Raw genomic sequence first — 20,213 nt, 5'->3', positions numbered from 1 at the left:
GAAAGCAAGAGTTGGGTTTTTGAAAAAATAAACAAAATTGATAAACCTCTAGCCAGGCTTCTCAAAAAGAAAAGGGAGATGACCCAAATAGATAAAATCGTGAATGAAAACGGAATTATTACAACCAATCCCTCAGAAATACAAGCAATTATCAGGGAATACTATGAAGAATTATATGCCAACAAACTGGACAACCTGGAAGAAATGGACAAATTCCTAAACACCCACACACTTCCCAAACTCAAACAGGAAGAAATAGAAAACTTGAAATGATGTTTAAAAGCAAATGAGAACCTTCAAAAGTATCTGTAATATCTAACCTATTGCTCATGTATGAAGAACAGCCAAAAAAAAAAAAAAAAAAAGAAAGAAAGAAAGAAAGAAAGAAAATTAAAAAGAAAACAAAAGAGAGAAAGCATTGAATTTGAGGGAACATGGACAAAGGTCGTGACAGTTTGGTGGTAGGCATAAAAAACCTACAAAATGTTTACATGGCTTTACTTAACATTTTGCACTTCTAGGAATTTTTCCTGAGAAACAATTCAGAGACCAGAGCAAAGATAAGGGTTTGTTGATTATTGCATTATTATGGCAGTAAATGTCCTAGATGTCCAACAGTGGTCATCTGCTAAATAAGTGATAATATATCCAAATGCTGGATGGCCCCTTTGTAACCATTCAAAAATTGTGTTTTTGAAGATTATGTAAGGATATTGAAAATGCTATTATATAATCAAATAAAAAAAAGTAACAAAATGGTGTGTGCTATAATTTCAATATTTAACAAGTAAAGTATGTATGTGTAGGCAAAAGACTGGAGGAACATAGACTGTGTGTTGTGAGTATGTGTCTCATGTGTCATTTTTCTAAGAATTAAAAATACTTCTCATGTTTTCTATTGCACCATACATTTTAGTGAGGAAAAATTAAAAATTGTGTACCATCAATCTATATTAAATTATAATCATACTGTATTTATACAAATAATTTGCCAACTCTATGTCTCTATTCTTAGGGCAATATGATATATCGAAATTCAGTAAATACACTTTAAGTTTGTTGTGTAACACTGTTCAGGTGAGGGTATAAATTGATTCAATATCTAATAGTTTTCACTTCAGAATGTTACAGAATGATGTTACTACAGTTAGCTGTATAATTTTAGTAGACTAGAGATGAAATTATACTATGCTTTCAGTTAAGTTATTTTAAATATGAAAAAGGTGAAAACCATGAACAGCAGAATAAAAACAACCAATTTCTTATATAAAAATACCAAAAAAACTTTACTGATGGTAGTATTTTCTGACTTTTAGAAATCTTGTAGCTGTATTATATTTTTCATTAAACTCTGGATATTTCTTATACTTCCACATTCATGGGTAAAATAATTGCAAAATGACAGTATGATACAGTATAAAGTAAAACAGTATAAGTAGTAATGTGTAGCTGAATAAAATTGAGCTACAATTTTTCTTTTTTTAAAAAAAAATTTTTTTTAACGTTTATTTATTTTTGATACAGAGAGAGACAGAGCATGAATGGGGGAGGGGCAGAGAGAGAGGGAGACACAGAATCTGAAACAGGCTCCAGGCTTTGAGCCATCAGCCCAGAGCCCGACGCGGGGCTCGAACTCACGGACCGTGAGATCATGACCTGAGCTGAAGTCGGACGCTTAACCGACTGAGCCACCCAGGCGCCCCGAGCTACAATTTTTCAAATCAGTTGCTGGCTTTCTAATTGAAAATACCTTGCAGGTTACTGTTCATGGAAATAGAAATAAAATGGCAGAGAGTAGAAGAGCAATGTGAAAGAAAAGTAGCTTACATCATTTAAACATAGGTCTTGGTACTGTAGTTGGGGAAAAATGATTGAGTCGAAATGTTTTGAAAGATGCCTCGCTATGGAATTGTCTTGTGGTCTATTTTCCAATGAGATTGCTAGTTTTTTGATTTGGTAGCTAAAGGATCTGATTTTTAAATTCCTTGGATATGAAAATATCCCAATCTGTTGGGCTTAAATATGGTGAGCTTGAAATTTGTTATTCGTTTAGAAACATGATAATGATAGCAAATAAAATTTATTGAGCACTTACTGTATGCTATATCCAACGCTCACTGCTTCACATGGATTATCTCCAGTGGTCAACTAGAGCCTGTTGGGAGAGGAAGGTGTATCTTTATTTTATGTGCCACTAAGGAAGAAAAGCTACTGTTATTTAAACTATAGTATCATTGACTGTGCCATATATCATAATTCCAGAAATGACAAAATAGTTAAAGAATTGTAATAAATGAAATGCATTGGTTGGTAGATGGGAGACTTGACTAGCAGACTGATCAGCAGCTGGCTCTTATATTGAATGTTGTGTTTTAGAAAGGTTATTATCACTGAAAGGAGAAAATTTTGCAAATGTGTGAACATGGCAATAAAAAACAGCGCGTGCTTCAATTCAGAATGAAGTTGGGTGTTTTCCCTGCGTTGCTTCACTATCTCTAGGCCTGACCTTTTTGGGAAAAGGATGCAGCACCCATTTATGTGGCCAGAGAATCAAAAAATAGGATTCTGAGGAGTCTGTCAACCTTCAGGGAGGGATAGCTTTTTCTGTAAGCAGAAGCTAAGCTTTAATTTCTGCCGGTTTTTGACATTAGATTGTAAAGTTGTACTCCTGGCAGTGATGCCAGGAGCCAGTACAGCTCATAGTATTTAAGCCCAACAGGTTGTGATATTTTCATGTCAAAAGAATTTAAACATCAGATCCTTTAGCTACCAAATAAAAAAAAAACTAGGAATCTCATTGGAAAATAGACTATAAGACAATTCCATGGTGAGGAACGGTGATGGGAAGGATTTTAAAAGTAAAACAATATATGGTTATTGAGAAAAAAAATAAGTTGTTATTTCTAGAGACACTGAACTGTAGCCATTCTTATACATATGACTTTGGGAGCAAAATTAAATAACCGTTACTAATATGCCAAGTTTATAGACTGTAGATATTCCTTTAGCACAGTAGACAACAAAGTGTAAGTCTAGTTGAAAATACGTTATGATTTAAATCCTGCCTATTACCTGATACAAACTTGAGGAGGGAAGAGGGAAGGGAAGAAGAAATGGAAGGTTTTTTTCCCCAAAAGGCAATACAAGGGGACTAGCTGCAGAGGCTAGGTACTACAATATCCAATATAGTATTGCATATCTAATAATAGTTGCAGGGAGCTATTACTTGTAAGGTGGTCTGAGGAAAAAAGGAAAAAGAGTTAATGCCTTGTTCTATTGTATAGAGATATTTGGTCTTTGTACCCAGTTCCTAGACAGAGCTCCAAGAGCCCTTGGAATATTTATTTATTTATTTATTTATTTATTTATTTATTTATTTAAGTTTATTTTGAGAGAGAGAGAGAGAGAGAGAGAGAGAGAGAAATCCCAAGCAGGCTCTGCACTGTTAGCACAGAGCTTGATATGGGGTTCGATCTTATGAAGTGTGAGATCATGACCTGAATCGAAGTGAAGAGTCAGATGCTTAATTGAGCCATCCAGGTGCCCCAGCCCTTGGTATTTTCTGAGTGATGAGGGTAATATGAACATCTTTTGTTCTAATGAGGCACCTCTTGCTAGGCCCCTAGATAGCTTCAGATGGGGACTGGTCACCAGAATAGCAAGCCTTGACCAAATGCTTGAAATTTCCAACCATCACACAATTTCTGGATAAAGGAGAGGGACTAGAGATTGAGGAGAGGGACTAGAGATTGAGTAAATCACCAACAGCCAATGATTTAATCAGCCATGCCTATGTAATGAAACTTCTGTAAAAATCCCTAAATGACAGTTTTAAAAGAGCTTGAGAGTTGGTGAACACACCCACATGCTAGGAGGGTGGTACACCCCAACTCTGAGGGGACAGACCCATGTGCTTGAGACCCTTCCAGACCTTGCCCCAGGTACTGCCTTCAGCTGACTGTTCTTTCATATTCTTTGTAATTAACTAGTAATAGTTATGAAGGGGTTTTTCAGAGTTTCAGAGTGTCATGACTGACATCTGAAGTTGCCAGTCTTGGGGGGTACTGAGCCCTTGAACCTGTGCATCTGATGCTAAATCTGGGGAGTTAGTATCAGAATTGAAATGAATTGTAGGAACCTCAGTTGTAGTCAGAATTCCTTGGTGTCAAGAAGTGATATGAGTAAAAGCAGCTCAACCATAATTTGGAGAAATATGGAGTTAAAGGCCATAAAATTGGAGGGGAGAAGTAAGGATATAATAAATAGGTTGATGGGATGTGAGTTCAGTGGAAGCAAAGGAAGTTAAATTGATAGAATAGGGTAAAAAGTAGTCAGCTTAGGTACCTTAGGATCTAAATCGCTAAATGCTGGACCATGGCAGAACATTATTTTTGTGGCTGCTCTTGTATGTTTTTAATGGGCAGGGAACATCAACCATTAAAATATGGCTTGAATAGGAAAGAAAAAAAAAGATTTGAGTTGTCTAGGTAAACATTTTCCTGGTTAGCCAGTATATTCCTTGGCAGGGTGCTTAAAGGATTGGAAATGTGTTCAATTAATTAATTGCCCATGTGACTCTGGGGCTAGGAGTGCCTTCTTGTCCGAGGCCCACCTTAGGTAGCAGATGACTAAAGAGAAAGTACGGCTTGAAGATGTGATCTGCTGGATGTGAAATCAAGTGGGTAATGAAGAATCCATATGTGCAGAGCCAGGAGAGAAGAGTGAAGCAAGCAGGGGAAGAATGCTTTCTAAGATTTCACTACCAGCCAGGAAGAATTAGCCTGTGATTGAAGCTGTACATATTGCAGTTCAAGGACAAGGGGGCCGTGCTCAGTGCCAGCCCTAAGAAGGCTGGAATCCTGCCTGGAGAGTGGAGACAAATCAAAGAGAGGTGTGTTTGTATTACCATATATTAAGGAATTCTATCTAGGCTTCCTTGAATTCATACATTTGTCTCACTTATTCTTTGTCTATTTGGCATTTTTTTGTTTTAAGGCTGAAGCTTTTTCTTTTAACAGCTTGGAGTTTTGCATAGTCATTACTGAATAAAGCAGAGACACAGTGCATTATCTACCATTTGCAGTTTGGGTTATTAAGAGCAAAAATTTAAGACACAAAGCAATCTGAGTGTAGAATACTTTTAGATATGAATAATTGTTTCCTTAATTGTCCAAAGTCTAGCTTTGTTCATACTCAATTTGTTCATATTTTTTTGTGATTCATCTTTATCAGATTTTGCAAAACATTATAGTTATTTTTCGTAGCTACAATAATTTCTCCCTCTTTGCACTTATATTTCATCAGATTGTGAACAAATTAATTATGCCATTATAGCAAAGACAATTGGTAATAAGTGTGGGAAGAAAACAGTGACTCTCGGTGAACGTACAACTCGAGGTATGGGGGGAAGAGCACGTGTGTGGTAGACTGGCCGACAGAGTGTGCGCCCTGGGACATCAGTGTGTGCGTTTCACAGGGGTGAACAGAGAGCTTTGGCCTACTGGGTATCAGATGAGATCTGCTCCTGTTTTTGTGATGCTCACAGACCCTCCAGCTCCTCTATTCTTAGGCTTTGTAGAGATCCTGAGGCCTTTTGAAAATCTTTCATTTATATATTAATCATAATCCATGTTTGTAATTATTACTAAAAATGAACATAATGCAATATATTAGTAGTTGGAGCTAGTATTCTAGTAGATAATAGACTTTCAAATAAAACTTGTAAGAATTCTTGAATTTATAAGTAAATTTTTTTATGATAGTTGAATGAATTTGGTGGTAAATGGTAGGGAGTAATATTACAAATTGATCATTGATATCTTTTAAACTTATCCTATAATTAGAGTTTTACTCTTCATATTTCTGTATGTATGAATTTGTCTGAATTTGCTTTGTTTTAAAATGTGATACTAAAAATACACACACAGAAATTGAAATTTAGTCCCACTGCAGTCCCATAATCTCCTCCTATTTTGTTCTGTTGCTAAGCCAGAAATTCACATTTACTAGATTATTATCTATTGCCATGGAAATTGTTTTGTTATATTTCAATTTCACTACAGGAACAAGCAGCAGGAGCTAATGGACCATAAGAGGGAAATTTGTTGTTTAAATAATGATTATCTTTTATATTTGGCTAACATGAAAAGGGGAAAGTACAATTCTTTTGTCACACAGCATGAGAAGGTGAATGGATGAGAGTCAGAGGCAGAATTCACCTTAAGAAAATTCACAACTATATCGTGAGTTAGAAATAACATTACCCAGTCACAAGACAGAACTGTAAAAGCTGTCCATACCGAGCTATGTTTAATTGAAAAACAAAGGAAGTCCTTATTGTGGGCTGGGTTCTCCAGTAGTAAAGACAGAGATGGAGTTTGGGGTGCAAGATGTGTGTCAGGGGTCATGTGCTTTGGCTGGAAGCAGGAGCTGCAGGATTGGGCAGAAAAAGAAGCTCGAGCTGCCCTGCAGACCTGCTGATGCTCAGGCTACACCATGGTTGCTCTGGGGGAAGTATTGCCCTCAGGGTTGCCTCCTGTTGCCACCGACCTCCCCTGCCCCAACTTTGTTGCAGGATGTGAGATGCCTCAAGGTGGGACTGCCCTTTGCAGCTGCAGTAGATTGAATTCTCTGCACCTAGAGGCTGTCCACTGACCATACTCCCCCAGAAGGTAGGGAGCCAGGGCGTCCTTGAAGGCTGATCTGGGAGACACATCTGTCTACGTGGATCTCTTCCTTGCATGAATATCAGAGATTTCCTGCAGTTTTATCCTTATGGTATTTATAATTCCCAGTATACATCACCTTTAATCAGGCAAGTGTTCACATTTTTTTAGACATATTGATGATAAAAGCCCTTTTAACGTCCTTATTTGGTTTAAGTGCTTTTTGAATTATGTAGGTTGTATTTTGCCTCTAGCCACAGCATATCCTGTTTGTTTTTAAATTCATAGCAGACTGAAGCCCTTCATAGAAAGTTAAGACTTTTCTTAATAGTATAAGAAGAGTTATAAACAGACATTTCTTTTTAAAATACATTTTATTTTATAATGATTTCAAATTTAGAAAAACATTTCAAGAAAAGGACAAAGAACTAATATGTTCTTCCCTCACATTCCCCTAGTATTGGCATTTTACTACAGTTGTCCCATCATATTCTCTTTATTGTCTCACTTGATTTCTCTCTCAGCCTTTACTCTGATACATTATTATTTTGAAGTGGTTTCTTTCTTTTTGGCTTGAGAGTAAAATTGCAGACATGATACCCTAGTATTTCTTTGGTACTTAAGAGAGCATTTCCTAAAAATAAGGATGTTGTTCCACATAACCCCAATATAATCAAAATAGGAAATAAATATTAATAGGATATTACTGTTTAATCCATAGATCTCATTCACAACTCACCATTTGTCCCAGTGATGTTCTTTATGAGTCCAGAATCCAGGATCATACTTTGTGTTGAGTTAACTGGCTTTCTGGTGTCATTCAGTCTGGAACTATTCCTTAGTCTTTCCTTATCTTTCACGATCTTGATATTTTGGAAGAGTTCAGCCAAATCATGCTTTTCTTTTTATCTGATGTTTCCTTATGAATGGATTCAGACCATGTATTTTGGGTAGGATTACCATAGAAGAATGATGTTGTGTTCTTAGTTCATCATGTTGAAAGTCAATCAAGCTTATCCTATACTTTTCTTGTTCCAGCCTTGGAATTATGAAGGAATTCGGGTTCCTTTTAATGGAGAAGGACATTTAGACATGGGGAAACCAAGATTTAGGTTCTTTTGTTTTTAATTTTGTTTTTAATTTTTTTTTCAACTTTTTTTTTTTATTTATTTTTGGGACAGAGAGAGACAGAGCACGAACGGGGGAGGGGCAGAGAGAGAGGGAGACACAGAATCGGAAACAGGCTCCAGGCTCCAAGCCATCAGCCCAGAGCCTGACGCGGGCTCGAACTCACGGACCGCGAGATCGTGACCTGGCTGAAGTCGGACGCTTAACCGACTGCGCCACCCAGGCGCCCCTTTAATTTTTTTTAATGTTTATTTCTGAGGCAGAGAGAGACAGAGCATGAGTGGGGGAGGGTCAGAGAGAGAGGGAGACACAGAATCAGAAGCAGGCTCCAGGCTCCGAGCTGGCAGCACAGAGCCCGACATGGGGCTCGAACTCACAAACCATGAGATCATGACCTGAGCCGAAGTCGGTCGCTCAACTGACTGAGCCACCCAGAAACCCCAAGATTTAGGTTCTAAAGATGCTCACTGCTACTGGAGTATCATTCCTGCTAGGTCTAACCAGGGAATGAAATTAGAAAGTACAGGTTTTTTTTTTTTTTTTAATGTTTATTTATTTTAGAGAGGGGAAGGGGCAGAGAGAGAGGGAGACAGAGGATCCCAAGCAGGCTCTGCGCTGATAGCACAGATGTGGGGCTTGAACTTATAAACCATGAGACCATGACCTGAGCCAAAGTTGGATGCTTAACTGACTGAGCCACCCAGGTGCCCTGAAAATACAGCTTTTATAAACACACACTATATGCACATACATCTCTATCTATATGCGTGTATGTTCCGGTAGATTGATCTTTCTAAGTACGTTCATATTGATACCTTCTTTTTATACTTATAGTTTCTTTCTCCAGCATTGAAAAACCTGGCTCCCATTAACCTTAAATATATACTTGTTTGCTTGTTTCCCCTTGTATATAACCAGTCTCTCAGCTATGTGGGTCACTCACTTGGCCCTACTGTCTCCAACCAGCTGGTTGAATATTTGGTTTTGGCTTTGCTGGCCATGCCAACTACTTGCTCAGTCTCAACCAAGGGGAAGGGTCCCAGATGCTTCTCATGTTTCCTAGTCCTATTATTATTTTTCTGTGGATATAAAGTACTGGAGTGACTCTGAAAAAGATTCAGCCGAGTAGGTAGTATTTGCTATGGGTTATATCATAAAAGACATTCCTAAATTAAAAATGGGATTCTCTAGTAGTTTAGTGGTTTCTTTTTTTGTTTGTTTTTTCAAAATTATTACTATTCTAAGATGTGAATGACAGGATTTTATTGCTGAGTTTAAGATTCTGTTATGGACAATAATAATAGCACTGAGACATGTGCTAGCCATTTCTGATATTAAATATAGTTTCTGAATAAGAAACCGTTTATATTGTTAAGGCTGATCTTTCTTTAGATTCTCTTGGATCTATTTCTTGGCAGTTCAATAAGTGATGGCTATTAGTGAAAACAATTTTTGTTGAGCCTTGTTTATTGGTTGCAATAATGAGAACAGTTATTGAGTTCGATAATTTTGTGCTTTTATTTTCAAGTAACAAAGTGTTCTTATTTTGTGATGATACCAAGGAAAGGCAGTTTAAAAGCTGGCTTTAAAGGATCTGTAGCTTTGAGAGGTTATAATTTAGAATGGAGGCATGGTGGTCAGAGGAAATGAGCCAAAGTTAAAAGCCTTTTCTGTGCCATTGAATCTGTAACCATCCTCAAAGTACTCTGCACTTTATGTCACAAAAAAGCCTCAAATCCCGTGGGTAAATGTTATCTGCAGGAACCTCATCATTTCTGAAAACAGTTCTTTTATTCTTAGAGTGTTTGAACAAGAAATACAAATAATAGTATTTTCTTCTCTTTTTTGCAGGACAACATATGGATATAGGAGTTCCTCTATTTTTGAATAAGTGCTTTGTGGTATAAAAAAGCAAAATCAAATTGAAAATTAATGAATGGTGAGGCAAACTTAAGGTGTTGGTTAAATCTCTTTCTTTTGCCTCCTTTGTCAAGCAGCATTATCAATTGTTCTCATCTTGTGGCGTTGTTTTATGCTTGGTTTTCTTTTGGAAGGTAAAGTATAATTACTTGTCAGCCAAAAGTTTATGGCATAGACACTTTTGCAAATAGCTTTAAAAGTAGATCTTGATTATATATAACCTGTAAGGAGCACACAGAATATGGGCAAAGCAGTTGATGAGCAGTGGATGTGGCTGTACATGGAGAGAAGTGAGTGAAGTCTACTTCATTTTTGTGCTTTAAATCTGTCCACACTTTCTCTCGAGTCTTTCATGGTTTCTGCTGTCCTTGTCTAATGTAACTTGAGTTGCTTCTTACCCTGTTCCTCATCCCCTTTTCTCTGCCTCTCTGTCACACACAAATACACATATACATACACAAACTCACCCACATACAAATGCACATACATTCACATTTGAATTAAAATGGTTGGCATGCTTAGGAATATTTGCAACTGGAGGCCACACAGGCCAATGTCTCTAATTGTGTGTTTGTGTATATGTATGTGCACACCCACACGTGCATACCATTTCCAAATAGTTGACCACCGAAAGTACTTGGCTTACGGTAGGTATACAGTTCACATTTGTTAAGTGAATGACTCTATGAGTCCAAAACGACAAGTTAATGACTGGAGCAAATGGAGTCTCATGGAGACATTGTTTCTGCTATGAAGATTTGTTTGTTGTAGAGACGGCTACTCCAGATGATCTAGTATTTGTATGGAACAGTTGTTAGGTCGAGTCTGATGCTTTGCCCCACCTCTCTGAACCAAAATTTACTTCTGACTGACAGAGGGTAATTAATTGAACTGCACAGATACTTCACTGGGAAGGGTAAATCATGCCTTAGATGAAGACAGTCACCTGGGTATGGGACCAGATATGTGTACTTTTCCCTCCTCTTGATAAGCTCTTCTTATTGCAGCTCATTTTGTGTCTTGTGACAGCCAAGTGACTCAGAGTAGAGTGAAATGACTTTTGTATGACAGAAACCATAACAAACCACTCAGGACATTTGCCTTTAAAAACAACAATAAAAAGATCAAACATTCTCTGGTTACCACTTTAACATTGTACAGTTTAGAGTGGTACTGCTAGTCCTGTCAGTGAAAATTACCATTTGGCATCTTCTTGGAGTGTCTAAATGTGTAGTCGGGGACCCACTTGGGCACAGGATAGTGCTATGAGCCCTGCTCATGATTTTCTGAACTACTTCCTAATGTGCCTGAAATGCTGAGAGCAGGGCATTGCTTCCCCTACGACTTTTCTAAATGACAAGACCTTCCTCCTTTTTTCCCCCCACGTATAGTCAAATTTATTCCATCATATAGCAGCAATGCAATTTCCCCCTGTTAAAAGGCATCCCTCACCATGCCCGTAGAGCAATCCCCTTTTCTCTCTCTCTCAGAGAGAAAGCCCAAACTTGCCCGTGAGCAGTGTCCACATCTAATTCATTGAAACCATTTTCCTCCATTCAGTACTAAGACCTCCCAACCATTAAGCTCGACATTTTAAGGACCAAAAAATTCTAAAAGTGGGCTATTAGGTATCATAGAGAGCCCAACAAAAATGCATACGTGTGTACACCAAAAGACGTACATGAGAATGTCCATGGCAGTGCTCTTCGTAATAGCCCCAAATGGAAGCACCTCTGATGTCTGTCAATGGTGGAGTGGATAAACTCAGGTATAGTCATGAAATGTGGCCTATTTGTTCATTGGATAGCAATGAAAACAAATGGAAAACTGTCCAGGTAACAACACAGATGTTAAAGGAGGCAAAAAGAATACATCATGTATTAAATTTATCTAAAGGTTAACCACTGGCAATTTGTGGCTTTAGTATCCTTACCTTTGAGAAGGAAGGAGAGTAATGACTAGCTAGGATAAAGGCTGTAATAAGGGCATATTAGTGTTGTACTTGATATGGGTGGTGGTTACATAGTTATCTTCACTTTGCGACGAGTCATGCCAAATATATTTGTGCACCTTTCTGTATGTGAGTTATACTTCCATTAAAACACTTATTTTTAAAAAGATTGATATCATTGCCCTCTTGTTTGTAATGAATACTTTTTCTGGATGCTTTTAAGATGTTTTCCTTTGCCTTAGTTTTATGTTTGACTGTAACATGTACAGGTGTGATTTTCATGTTAATTTGCCTAGTGTGGTTCACTGAACTTTGTGGATCTGTAATTTTATGCTTTTCACCAAATTTAGAAAACATGATTCCAATATTTTTATTAATTACACATAAAGAAAATAGAGGGACCACTCTCACTTCCACCTTGTATACGTTCTGGGAAAGATGGCACCATAAAATGATTACTAGTTTTAAGCATATACTTAATTTTATAGGGCAGCACCCCAAATTTGAAGCTTACTGAAAATTTTATGGGACCAGTTGGTGCCATAAACCGAACCAGTTTTCCAGTTTGTTCTAAGTTCTTGTCCAGCCTGGCAACTCCTAAGCCACTAACGATTAATCAGTGTATACCCTTACCTCATTCCATGTCTCCTAATGTTCTTCCCAGTGGAAGGTTTTCTCTTTACCATTGTGTTTCGGGGACACTAATGAGTGGTGGCGTTGCATAGTGGCCACTCACACCTAGCTTTTACCAACTCAGTGTAGGTCCTTTTGTGAATGAATGAGACCCATCATTTTTTCTCTTCCATTAACTGGTCAGAGGGAACTTGTTATGCCAATTTATACGACTGAGGGAGAAGTGCTCAAGGAATAGGGCCAGATACTATAGTAGTCTGAGTCATCTGCTCATTCAGCTTAGTTGTGGCCATGTTCCCAGTCTTGTAGGGAGTGGACTGCTATTGGGCCTATCTAGTTCTATGGTTTGGCGAGTCGGATAACACCAGTTTTTTATGGGTAGTTTGATTATTCATATAGTCACTTGATATCCCATGGGCAGGTGTTCAGTCTCTACCAGGTACCAGTAGTAAATCAGGAGAGCAATCTTAATAAGGCCCCCAAAACCACATGTGATTAGCACTAACACATTGCACTATCATACTGACCATGTAGCTGTACAGCGGTTGAAAGGCACTTTTACATGCTTTATCCCATGGGACACAGTGTCCTTTCTGCTGGCCTCCCGTGTCTACAGATGTGAAAGACCCAATGTGAAGGCAGGCCCTCTTCAAATCAAGATTTCTTGGAGGACCTGGCCATTCCTGTGGCTCGGCAGCCTGTGTCCCAACTACTGCTGCCGCTGCTACTACTATGACTACTTCTTGTTGTTGTTGTTGTTCTTCTTCTTCTCCCTCCTCCTCCTCCTCTCCCTCCTCCTCCTTCTCCTTCTCCTCTTCCTCTCCTCCTCCTCCTCTCCTTCCTCCTCCTTCTCTTTCTCCTCTTCCTCTCCTCCTCCTTCTGCTCCTCCTCTCCCTTCTCCTCTCCTTCCTCCTCTCCCTCCTTCTCTCCCTCCTCCTCTCGCTCCTCCTCTCCCTCCTCCTCCTTCTCTTTCTCCTCTTCCTCTCCCTTCTCCTTCTCCTCTCCCTCCTCCTCTCCCTCCTCCTCCTTCTCCTACTCCTTCTCCTCTTCCTCTCCCTCCTCCTTCTCCCTCTCCTCCTCCTCCTCCTCCTTCTCCTCCTCCCTCTCTTCCTTCTCTTCCTTCTCCTCCTGCTCCTCCTCTTTCTTCTTCTTTTTTTGAGGAATGAGAATTTAATGTTGGGGAAGGAGGATGCTTAGGTTATAGTCTCTGGCAGGGAGACACCCTGGTTCTGCCCTTGGGCCAGCAAATGCAGAAGCAGGGAGTGCAGGGCTCAACAGACAGGGGTATAGCCCAGGCGGCTCAGATTTCCATTTTTGTACATTTCATGGTGACTTATGGTACTGTCTGAGTGCAGAAAACTAGGGTCGGCATCAAGAAAGTGGGCCTGTGGGTGGTCAGCCAGTGCCGTCTGGACCAGCTCATTCACCCACTGGTTTTTCTCATGAAGTATATTAGGGTGCTGGCTCCTGGGAAGCAGGCCCGGCATCATGACTTGGGCCTGGGCTGCCCTTGGTTCACCAGTCATCAGTCACTTGCTCTGCTATGGGCCTTGGTTGTTGGAACCCACCCAGGCCACCACAATCTTGGGCTGGATTCGTTCCAGCTCCACATTCTCCAGTCACTGAAGCACATGTTGTATGCTGCCACTGCCAATGCCAAAGTTAAGTGTGTGAAGGGGAGAAAAGAGCTTCTGCCAGATCTTGCACTGGTGCATTAGCTGGACCAGGGAGTCCCCAATGAAGACGACTTCAGGTTCCTTATCTTTGCTGTCAACTATAGACCAATGGTGCAGGGACATCCAGAGTCCGACGTTTTGCACCAGCATGGATTGCTGGCTGGGCTCTCCTCTCCATTCATATTGGTGCTGCAGCTCCTGCGGGCCCCAATGTCTTCTTTCAAGGCAAATTGTGGTATTTGAAATAACATAAGCAGTAGCAATCCAAAATTTGGGTTACAGTTCAGATTAGAACACCAACCACTTGGTTCTCTTCCTCTCCATTAGTGTCTGCTCAAATGTCATTTTGCCATTAAGTCCTTCTTTGGCCGTCTTATTTAAAACCCCTATTTCCTACACACCTTGCTTTATTTTCCCAGTAGCACCATTTGACATACTATATATTTTATTTATTTTATTATCTGTCTTTCCCATAAGAAAAAGCTCCATGAAAGCAGGACTGCTTCAATCCCAGCGCATTGCATATAGAAGGTATTTATTTAATATTTGTTGTTGAATGAGGCCTTAACAGAACTCCTCCAAATTATCTGAGACTTCATTTCCTCAAGTGTAAAATGGAGGGGTTTAGAAGTACTTTGTGTGCTGTCATGTACTTTATAAGGTGCTTTGCCATTATTAATAATTAAGTTAGAAATTAATTTTTGCCATTATTAATCAAGTTAGAAAATTCATATTTATTAAATATAATCTGTATGCTTCCTAACATACTTTAACCAGTTAAAAAATATGTGTATAAAATACACTTTCTGAAAATCTGGGGTACAACCCCAACTGCTGGCTGTCTTTGGGGCCTCAGTCCCACTGACTGCTTCATGACTCATTTTCACTGCCTGTGGATCTTCCTTCTAGCCTTGTGACTTAAAATTTCCCATAGCTCCAGGCCAAACAGAACAGTGATTGGCTGAGGAGTCAAAAGATTGCTCCTTGAGTTCTTCCAGTCTGGGCAGTAAGATTACTTCAGATTGGTTATGCATGATACAAAATCCTTCTAGGTCTCTTTTTCTTCTACTTTTCTTTATTTGCTTTCTTCCTTCTTCCGAAAAAGTTCTGCTGGTGGAGGACTGCTGGGCCCAGTTGCTGCCCCACGAAGTGCTGTAAGATTTCAGGGGACGAAGAGATGAATTGTGGCTTAGAGCAGGGACCAGCCTGGACAAAGTGCTCTGGTCGAGGATGCACAGGTGAATGTTTCAACCTTCATCTGATTTACTAGGGAAGATACAATTGAGTAAGTAAGGATTTAATAGATACATAAGCAGGGCCTATGAGAGCATAGATGAGACAGTGATACTTTAACTGAATGGTTCAGAGATGGCTTCCTAGATCAAGAAGGTGACATATGAAATAGATATTCATGGACTTGAACATATTGCAAGAAGGAGAGAGGATTTCAGGAGAGTCAGACTAAGGAAAAGAAAAATGAAAAATAATGAGGCAGAAAAACTTTGTGTAAATTTTCGTTTGTCTGTTACTAAGGGCTTTTGAGTAAGGGAGTTTTAAGTTAAGATTTTGATGTTTTAATTACCTACTTTTACTCTTTCTGCTTTCTGCAGTTCTGGACTGAAGAATGGATTTATAAAAAAGCATAGAAGCCATCGGGGAAATAAAGTGCTGCTTCCTAGCTGAAAGAATATTTGGTAACCTTTAATCTCTGGCTTTTCCAGGGAAGGTTGTTGGACAGTGAGGCTTGGGTTTGGAGGCTTACCTGTGTTTCTTGCTCCAATGAGGTACAACCCCCTTACCTCTTCAATTGTAAGTGGAGAGAGTCAGGCAGAGATGGGGTGAGGAGCTCCAGGTCTGATTTTTTTTTAATCACACAAAATGATTATGACTGTGCTGCTAGGAGTATAGACCCTGCCTAGGCATTCATGCTCACTAGTCCAAAACCAGAAATATTAAGAGTAGAGGTAGAGGGAATTCTGGGTTCTCATCTTTAAGTCACAGTCATTCTACCAGATGGCTTAAACTGTGGCTCAGTGTGATAGCTGGGACTCTTCCCTTGGGAAGGAGCTTTTGAGGGTCTATGTGGAGAGGAGGAAAGCTCTGTCCCACACCTTCCACTCCAGATGTACGCAGGTGGAAATCCTAGAGGGACCTGAGGGTTTCCTGCATTTGATACACATTAGCCTCCATTTTTTCCCTTCTTTCCTCTTTAAGACTAATGATAATCACTTCTTACAGGGTTTTTGTTTTGTTTTGTTTTTAGAGCAAAGTAAATCATGGGCCATGGAGTAGATGGAAGTTGACTTGCTCTTAGTGTGAAGTCTGTGCCTTTGGCTTTAGTGCATTTACTGTACATAGGTATGAATCAGATCCATGGAACCACCTTGGACCCACATTTGTGGTTACCATTAACCAAAGGAGCCCAGTGATTACTTTATAACCTGAGTAGTATTTTAATACTGAGTTTCTTTTTTTAAAATGTTTTATTTTTGAGAGAGAGACAGGACAGAGTACAAGTGGGGGAGGGGCAGAGAGAGAGAGGGAGACCCAGAATCTGAAGCAGGTTCCAGGCTCTGAGCTGCCAGCACGGAACCCGACGTGGGGCTTGAACCCATGAACCACGAAATCATGACCTGAGCTGAAGTTGGACGTCTAACCGACGGAGTCACCCAGGTGCCCCTTAATACTGAAAGAGTTTTTACCTGCATCTGAATTGATTGCCATCTCTTTAGCCACCTTCACTTCCATCTTTGGGGAAGAGATGTTTTCTCCTAGTCAAAGTTGCCTGTGCACCTGTGTCCTAGGTCTTCTCCTTCCCGAGCTCCTTAGGCTTTTGTTCCATTAATTCATTGCTTCCCTTTTAAACTACCCCTCTGTCCTGATTGCTTTTCCAAGCTTTTGAACATGTTCAAGTCTCCCTCGAGTCAAAACAAGATGAAAGCACCCAGACCCCTCCCTTGATTCTGTGCTCACTACTTTATCATTCCTTTGCTCACAAGTAGGGTTCTAGAAACAGATGTCTTTACCTGGCCTCTCTACTTCCTTGCCTCCCCTGTGTTCTACACCACTCTGCTGGGATCACCTTCATGAAGTTCATCCATCTTTGACTTGTAAATGTTAAATGTTTTTCCAGTGCCTCTTTGAAACTACTCTTCTTACTTGATTCGAATGAATGTTCTCTTTTGGTTTCTGGGACTCTACCCTTCATGGATTTTTCTCCTTCATATTTGCTTCTCTCTGTTAGAGGACTTGCTCGCTTTCCTTTCTCTCCTTTTTAGTGTCCTTAGTGTTCTTACTTGGACTCATGGCCCTTATCATTTCTACAGCCTCCCCGTGAATGCTCGGAACCCCTCCTAGGGATCGTCTGCCAATTATATATAATAACTCCAAACTTTCTAGCTTCAGCTTGGACCTTTTTCCTGACATCCATTGCTTCTCAGATATTCTATTAAATATCCTAGACCATAGAAGAAGATAAATAAAGGAATGTCCAAGAATGAGATGATAGATACATGTGATGATAACAGAACTGTTCCTCTTCTTTTATGTGCTATTTCAGTTTGTGATAACAACCTTGACTCCATTCCCAGCTCAGAATGTTGATAAGCATTTCAGACTTCCGTTTGGCTCACTATAGCACAACCAGCACGGTACATGTACCTACCATATCCTAGGCATGCAATGTGATGTTTAGATGAATGAATGGATACATGGCTTCTTCTCCCTCATCCCTTATATCCAGCCAACCACCAAGTTTTGTTTCTCTACTTTGTTTTCTTCTCTTGAACTTTTCTCTCCTATTCCTCTCCATTCTTACTGTTCTGGACCAGACTGTCATCTTCTCTCGTCTTGGCTATTTCAGTAGCCTAACTTTGGCCTCATCACTGCAAGTGTAATTTCCTTCTCTAGTTCATCATCTGCAACATTACTATTCGATTGAACTTTGTTATGAATTTTACATATTCTATTAGCCACATTTTAAAAAGCTAAAAGAGGTGAAAATTGATTTTAATAATACATTTTATTTGATCCAGTATATCCAAAATGTTATTTCAACATGTAGCCCTAATCACATTTCAATGTACTCAACCTATATATACCCTGTTCTCTTTTTCTGGAAGCCTTCTATCTTTCTACTGTACAAACTTTTTCATATGGCATCAACCCGAATGCTGTTTCCTTTATGAATCCTGCCTTGAGTTATCAGGCAAATTTCATATACTTGTGGCTTTCAAGGTTTTTTGCCCATACCAAGTAAGAAGCATATTTTACACTGTGGCCAAGATATGTGTATATGTGTGTGTCTTCCTATATTTTTGTCTACAGCTATACTTAAATCTCTGTATCTATACCTAAATTTATATCTATGAAAAGCTGGACCAGAAGTTCAAAACAGTGTTTTATTTCATGAGGTACATTATAGTGTTTAATCCATTATGTTAAAAAAAAACTGATTGTAACTGATTATATTGATTCTAAGGCTCACAAAATAAGTCAAAATACCTATTTTGAAAAACACAGGTCTATACTGGCAGCAATCTTACACGTGAGTCTACAGCATTTACCAGATTTTATTATTTTGTGTGTGTGTGTGTGTGTGTGTGTGTGTGCGCACGCGTGCGCATATATCTCCTACCCAGACTCTATATATCTTTCTGTTTTTTAAAAATCCTTACATTGTTTCTTTTTTTGTGACATGTCCAATGCCTGGTGCAATGTGTGTGCTCAATACATATTTACTGACTAACTCAAGTCCAGAAGAGCTGTTCACATGGGTTCAAAGGCATCACTTTAACCATCAGTGTTAATTAGCTACAACAGTTGTGCAGTGTTGTCTCAGCCCTCGCTGACTGAAATACAAGCTCCTGGGTGATAACAAGGTTTTCCTATTCCCAGTTCTACTTATATCTGAATAAGGATATCAGATAAGGAGCTGAATCTTCTCTTCTTCTGGCAACATGGAAAATGGATAGCAGTGAGAACAGCTTGATGGTTTTCACTTAGAATCCACTCAAATACTTGAGAGAAACAGGTCTGTTAGTTTCTATGAAAGGGAGCCGAAGTTAAGTTTGTACTCTGAGGTTAGCAAATTGTGCCTGGTATTTAAAAAATTTTCTGATGACATGATACAATCTCAGAGTATATCAGAGATAAGCCAGATGGCTCATTTCTAGACTAGCTTTACTGCTAATTAAAGGGCTAATTTTTCTCTCACAAACTCAAGAGTGTGAATATATTTTTTGTCAAAATACTCAATAGCTGGACAAGCTAAATTGGTTCGGGAAAACCTAATTGGGTATTTTCCATCTTGCAAAACTCTGGTGCTTATATTTAAGAGAGCCTGGGGAATAGCTGTTAGTGAAGGTATTGATTACAAGTCTGCTGCTTTTTAATAGCTGTGTATTAACTCAAGAAGTTGTATTTCAAGAGACTAAAATTTTAAAGAAAAATAAAAATCTAAACAGAACTAGTCCTTTCGCTTCTCCTTAGGTGAATAGTTTTGCTTTTATTACATTCTGAGTGCCGAGTGCCATTTCCAGTCTACGTGGGGAGGCCCACATGACAGGACTGCTCTTACTTTGACCAAAGATCATTATCTGGCTGGAGCATGTTCTAGGAGTCAATAAATATATAATATGCTATTTCAGATTCTTTGAAGATATTAAGTATAGTCTCATTTTGAATGTTTGGAGGTGTTTCTTAATAAATATTTAAAATCTCTATTGGCAGGGCCTTAATATGACAACTAATAAATATACTATCGAATAAGTGTTAACAAGAAGATGTTTTACTCTGAAGTGCCTTCAAATTATTTAGGTGAAATAATAAAGTATCACTTTTTCCTAACAATTAAATTTGTAATGATGTAATTCTTTCCTGTTAATTTATGTTGAGTATTATACTTTGGTTTTTGATGGAGCTATTTTTTCCCTCTTCTAGTAATTTACTTAATATTTTTGTTCAGATAATTCCTAATACTAAATTACCTGTAGAGTTGCCAAATGCAGCATATGTATATATAGTATTTTTCACCTAAACTTTCTGTATGTGTATGAATCTTTTTATGAATATTGGGAAATATTTAATGAAGGTCTTGGCTTAGAAAGTTGCTAATTCATCCAAAAAATCCAAACTTGAACTGACCTGCTACTTTTTTTTACTTTCTCTTAAAATGAGTTCCTGTTTATTTGATGAACAAATAGTTTGCATTTACATACTAAACAGTTTTGTTATTTAGGT

The 20,213-nt window shown here is 38.9% G+C and overlaps 1 protein-coding gene and 1 pseudogene across 7 annotated transcripts in view; one reads left to right on the top strand and one right to left on the bottom strand.

Annotated features, from left to right (window-relative positions):
• Positions 1-20,213, top strand: part of IMMP2L (inner mitochondrial membrane peptidase subunit 2) — an 881,848-nt gene that overhangs the window by 150,940 nt on the left and 710,695 nt on the right. The gene's annotated exons all lie outside the window — the stretch shown is intronic.
• LOC102966283 lies at positions 13,443-14,285 on the bottom strand (annotated as a pseudogene).

This window comes from Panthera tigris, chromosome A2 (genome assembly GCF_018350195.1).
Source record: "Panthera tigris isolate Pti1 chromosome A2, P.tigris_Pti1_mat1.1, whole genome shotgun sequence".
NCBI classification, from domain to species: Eukaryota; Metazoa; Chordata; class Mammalia; order Carnivora; family Felidae; genus Panthera; species Panthera tigris.
The sequence above is the reverse complement of the archived record's forward strand: the minus strand, read 5'-3'. Positions and strand labels throughout refer to the sequence as shown.